This window comes from Pollachius pollachius, assembly GCF_949987615.1.
Source record: "Pollachius pollachius genome assembly, chromosome: 9".
In the NCBI taxonomy this organism is placed as follows: Eukaryota; Metazoa; Chordata; class Actinopteri; order Gadiformes; family Gadidae; genus Pollachius; species Pollachius pollachius.
In genome coordinates this window covers 7,192,080-7,198,086 of record NC_136942.1, presented here as the reverse complement: position 1 = coordinate 7,198,086, position 6,007 = coordinate 7,192,080, and the positions used below count along the sequence as shown (strand labels likewise).

Here is a 6,007-nt window from a genome sequence, read left to right as displayed (position 1 = left end):
TGTTTGGAGTGTGTTTAATTAAAATCTTTCCGCTGAACCTCACTGTGTCTCTCCCTAATTACGTGTGATTACACGGGCGCTATCGCAGAAAAGCGTCTGTTTTCCATGGCTTAGGGAAACTCAGGCTCATTAGGCAAGTAGGGGAGGCTGTTGTTACCTTGAACTCTGCTTCATTATTACTCAGCAACAGGGATAACAATATGTTTACATTGTGTGTGTGTGTGCCCGCGAGTGTGTTTGCGTGTGTTCAAAACATACTATTCTGAACGTAGGGTAGGGCCCAGTGGGAATTGAACCCTCAACCCTGGCGAGTTTAAGGCCCTGGTCTAGTTGAGATGGACAGTGTGTATATTTGTCTGTGTGTGTGTGGTCTTTCTGCATTGCAGGGTGTGTTTTGTTAATAAGTGGACAGTTAAGATGCAGGGTCATTCAAAGATACTTGGCAGACATCACCAGTGGAGGAAGAGCTAAAAGCCTGGGAGGAGAGAGATAGTGGGGAGAAGGAAGAGAGGGGCGAATGAAGAGAGATATTGAGGATAAGGGAAAGAGTGATAGTGGGAAGGGAGAGATAGGGGTGAATGGAGAGAGATGGGGCGAATGGAGAGAGTAGAGGGGGAGAGAGGGGAGAAGGGTGAGAGCTAGAGGGGAGAAGAAAGTGAGACAGATAGTTGGAAGAAGGGAGAGGGAGAGAGAATGAGGGTTAGAAGGGAGAGAGAGAGGGTGAAGGAGCAGAGAGAGAAAAGAGATAAATGACCGAAGGAGTGGTGATGGATCACATTCCCCTGCAGCATAAACAGTCGTCAGTGACACAAGCTCCCAGCCACCTCGCCTCCATGCAAGGGAACACAGCAATGGCTGCACAATGGCACATGGCAGCGGACATCGATACCGGGTGGTCAGCAGCAGCAGCAGGAGTTATACGGGGAACAATTGGTACTGCTCATTACAACACACGTCCCTCGCCCGTATCGATCAGCATCACGGGGTGAACACTACAGTAGTTATGCTAGATGTGTTTTTTTATATTATATAATCAATTTGTTTTATTATCTTCTCTGTGTTCACAAATAGTTATGGATCAGAATATTCCCTATCAACCCATCTCCATCATAGCCTCCACCTTGTGTCTTATTTATTTTCATGTAATATTTTATCCCAATAAAACAAGGTACTTGTTTCAGGAAAAGCTATGTGCTCAGCTCTCAGTGGTTTTAAATATGCACTAAAACAATTGAACGCAGGAAGTCAAGAAGAGATGCCTCAACCTACATAGCTTCTTGTCCCTCCTCTCATATGCTGCTCACCGTCCTTAGCTTTATGCTAACAAGCCCTGATAAACACTAGCATATCACAAACTTCAGTGTATTGACGGGGACGTACATTGAGCAACGTCCAATGACCATTGTCCCTGTACTCAGTAGACCCCTGTCATCGTGTGTGCCTTCACTAACAAGGTTATCCAGCCGGGAAAGGCTGTTCCCACTCAATATAGAGAGGTCCTAATGCAATCACCCCCCTGGCTATGAGGGGACATGGGGCCTGACTCTGATGTAAACACAATGGACTCTGGTGCCGCCAACAGTAATTTGATTCTTATTTACACCATAGTCTGAGCCTCTCGAGTTTGCATATATATTAGTGTCTTTCATGCGTCCATTATCTCTCTTGCATGCTTCTGTATGCTTTCATCTGTTGTTTTCTTATTCCTGAGATGTTTGCTATTCTATTCCCACTCCGGGAGACAGCTGAGACACGCCATTCACAGAATAACATACTTGATGTTAAAACTATCAGATACATGAATCTTGTAACAAACAAATGGAAAATGGCAAGGTAATTCTTGAAACAGCATTCTGCTGGTTGTGGTTTAACACTTGATTGATCAAAGTCTATAAACTGGTGTTTGGAGTATCTGTGTTTTAGGTAATGCTGGTAATATGTGTATGTGCTGTATATATATATATATATTTTTTTAAATAGTAATCCTGAGCTTGGTGGTCTTCAGTGAACATGGTTAATCCATCAAACATCAGCCAAGGGATTTATTATTGCTAGTTTGTCCTGCATGCACTTGAGCAGTTTAATAACATAACATCATATTTTGGTATGCCATTGAAAACTCAAATAGATAACCCCGAGCTCTAATTGGCTCCTGCATCCAGTTTCCTCGTTAACCAAGCCCATGAGCAAGATATCAATGAGAGGAAAGACAATGCCAACGTTGGAAGGATTTGCATTTCAACATCAACCCAAACTAGATTTGCTTCGCAGCTTGAGGCTTATACTTATAACACAACCTGCTGCTGTTATATTCCTGAACTAATGGAAATCCCAGAGTGTATATTACACATAATATGCGTGAAGGAAAATTAAGTGAATATTTAAATAGGATTCAAAACAGCACACAGACATATCGGTAAGGGTTCTGTGAGGAGAGGTGGGGATATGACAGCGCTTTTCCTGTGTGGCGCTGTTGACGTAGGCACTGCTCCCAACCCCCCCCCCCCCAGTTTATAATGAGAGCAAATTTGGTTTATCAGGGAGCTGGCGAGGGGCGGTGTGCATGTGGTATGGCGGGTCCTAGTTTGAGAATGACCTTTTTGAATGTCATTCTTGCCCCCTCTCTCTCTCTCTCTTTCTCTCTCTCTCTCTCTCTCTCTCTCTCTCGCCCTCTGATTCTGTCTGTCCCCTCTCTCTCTCTCTCTCTCTCCCGCTCTGTCTGTCTGTCTGTCTGTCTGTCTGTCCCCCCTCTCTCCCGCTCTGTCTGTCTGTGTCTGTCTGTCTGTCTGTCCCCCCTCTCTCTATCTCTCTCTCTGTCTGTCCCCTCCTCTCTCTCCCTCCCCCATCCCTCTCTCTTTCCCTCTCTCTCTCCCTCCCTCTGATTCTGTCTGTCCCCCTCCCCTCTCTCTCTCTCTCTCTCTCTCTCTCTCTCTCTGTCTGTCTGTCCCCCTCCCTCTCTCTCTCTCTCTCTCTCTCTCTCTCTCTCTCTCTCTCTCTCTCTCTCTCTCTCTCTCATGTTCTCCCTTTGGTCATGTTTAGTGTCAAAGTCTTAAATAAAAGAAGCCTTTTGAAATACAATAATTATAATAAGACTCATGGTCGGACCAGATAACGGAACGCTGGTGTGGTGTTTTCAGCACACGCTTAATACCACAACCCAGGCTTAACACTTCACTAAAGCGGATGGGTTATTTTTAAACCTTGGTATTGCTCTGGCTGACTTGCTCTCCAATATGGAACGATGGGAGCTGCTGAGGGATAAGTCAAATATTGAATTGGTAAACTGTACAACAGACAGCCTGTCGGTTCCTCTGAGCGGGCCAAATTGTGGACGCTGGACAGACGCTCTTTCAGGGTGAATGGGGGGGCGAGCGCACCCCGGACATCAAGCGAGTCACCTGCTGCAAACGTGTCTGGCTCTCGGTTCGCAGGTGGCGCCCTTTGCCATAACGTCAGGTGATGCCGAATTTATGTTTGTGTACCTGTCTAACGTGCAGAGAGCTCGCCTGGTTGGCTTATTCAAGTTGAATTGAAAGGAGATGTCCTTTTTTCACACGGCCTGCACCAACAGAGCTCCGCTGATCCCATTGGCTGCTGCTGCTGTGCTCGGTGGTCCTAGCTGCAGTCCTCCTCCTCGGGTGAAGATGTGGAGAGCATCAGAGCATGCAAATGCCAACGAGCCATCAGAAGGCCCTCGCACATCTGGAGAGCAGTTTGCATTGTGTGTAGGGTGATGATGGTAATGCTTCAACAACTAGCGTTTTCATCCACGCGTGCGCTCGCGATTGAGCGCGCGCGCTTGAAAGTGCGTGTATGTGCGCGCGCGTGTGTGTGTGAGGCTTTGCGTGTTTATACTGTCACCTACATTGAGTGCATTAAGCAAGGGAGGGGCGATCACGATGACCTTTCATCTACGAACTATTTATTGATGCATAATCTCTAGCTAGAAATAAACTCGTTACACCAATCACTTTAATGTCGTCCATCTGTGTATTGCAGGATGTAGTGAAACACATAATTTGATCATATCTGAAGAGAGAGAGAGAGAGAGAGAGAGAGAGAGAGAGAGAGAGAAAGAATAATAACACGTCGTCGCTGTCACTAATCAGTGCCTCCGGGCCACCATTCACTGGAAGCGGCGCTGTGGTGGCGGCCGCGTGCGATTGGGCGTGCGCCTACGATGCTGATGCGCGTGCCCGCGTGTGTGTCAGTAGGCTGCCGCTGCTGGAAGAGGAGGAAAGGAAGAGCAGTGAGGGAAGAAAGCAGAGACAAGTGCAAGAGAGGCTCGGAGGTAGACGGGACTTGACTTAAATAAACACGGGAGACATAGCTACTACAGTTCTGTCGCAGGACGCTGCAAACAGAGGGTCTTCAGTTCGAGGCTTCACAGAGACCCACACACAAGGTAAGAGGAGATACATAACATCTGCGATTATGGGATGGCTGCACTCTCACGAGTTTTTAGAAACGTAGATAGTCACCCTGAGTTTCAAACGGATGGATCTAAAATGATGTGTAGACGTTGTGCCGTGAATTTGATTAGACTCAGTGTTATGTGGAATCGTAGTCGCTGTGTGGGTAAGGACGCTGGGGTGTAGGCTACTTTGAAACGCTTGTGTCTGTGATCGGAACGGCCCATTCTCAAGGCAGGTGCGCCGTCCGTATCTCTCACGTCCGGTTCCGCAGCTGTCAAAGCTGGCTCACAAACGCGTGTTGTTATAGCGCTCTAAAGATGCTGAGTTCAGTCGCTTAGGACTTGACTCTCGTAAAGGTGGCTCTTTGGCATCCCTTTTTATAACATTATGTTGCATTGAGATTAAACAGCGCAATTACATTTTGTAAATATTTAGATGGACTGTTTGACATTGTTTCTTCTTTTGTCAGTGTCATGGATTTACCCGGCAAATCACTGACATCCTAAGCTGATTTGTATATACGATGTTTTTCTCTAAATCCAAAGCCTAAAAAAAACACTTGTCTCTTTTTTTTTCAAGCAATTATACACCGATACCACTAACATCCACCCAAGCTATTCTCAAATTGCATTCCATCTAATTGCGGTTTACCCACTTATCCAAACAATAACAACTGCTTCCCTGATAAACATAACCACCCTTCCCTCCAGCTCAGCCCCAACCCTCGCCCCCACCCCTCTCTCTCTCTCTCTCTCTCTCCCTCAGTCAGACTTTCATTCATCCGTCGTGTACCTCCCTGAGCCCCCCTCCCACCCATAACCCCCCTTCTCCCCAGACACTCACTTCATACACAGCCAAACACATATGGGAGGGTTACACACTTTCACTTCTGCCTGAGATCAGCTCAATTAATGCAATGCTAATGATGACTGCTCCATTGTCTGGCGGCCCTGTTACACCGCTGCCCCCCTCTGAACGCACTGACACACTTTCCAGCCCTGTTTGTTCACTCTTAAGCAGTCTATTGTGTTAATCTCCTCCTGAAGAGCAGATAACAATCTCTCCCTCTCTATCCCCAATGCCGTATGTCGTCTTTGCATTCGTTTAGCATTGGGCGGCAAAAGGTTGGCAGCCGTGTATGTTTGTGTGTCCTCCATTGTTTGAGGTTCGAGGGCCTTTTTGGCGGGTGTGCTCCCGTCACATGACTGTTGACCTGCGTCTGTGTCACCTCCCTGTCACCATGATGCTGGGAACTTCTCCGTCGGGACCCCCGGTCGCCGAGCCGGCGGACCGCTTTGTGTCTGTTGTTTCATCGATGGGAGAATTGCACAAAGATAACATCAAGGTTAAGATAAAGCAAAGGGAAGACACATAGGAGCTAGATAGTGACCTACATTTTGCCTCCATCTTTCACTTTCCCGCTCAGCTGCCTAAAACAGGCCGTCAGGGCGCTGCTGAGATTTGCATAACTAAGGGATTATCAGGACACACGTCGGCCGGTGTTATTGTGAGAGCACCAGTCAGTCTCTCCCACTGTTGACCTAATACCAAATGGCGGGCCAGCCGCTGCCTCTGGGGGCTATGGGAAAAGC

The 6,007-nt window shown here is 47.3% G+C and overlaps 1 protein-coding gene across 1 annotated transcript in view; it reads left to right on the top strand.

Moving 5' to 3' along the window:
- Positions 1 to 4,274: 4,274 nt before the first annotated feature.
- LOC307080070 (neuronal cell adhesion molecule-like) overlaps positions 4,275 to 6,007 on the top strand; it is a 71,830-nt gene continuing 70,097 nt past the window's right edge. Inside the window, exon 1 of the mRNA XM_079742656.1 lies at positions 4,275 to 4,405. The gene's annotated coding sequence lies outside the window, so the exon portion shown is untranslated. The remainder of the gene's footprint in view (positions 4,406 to 6,007) is intronic.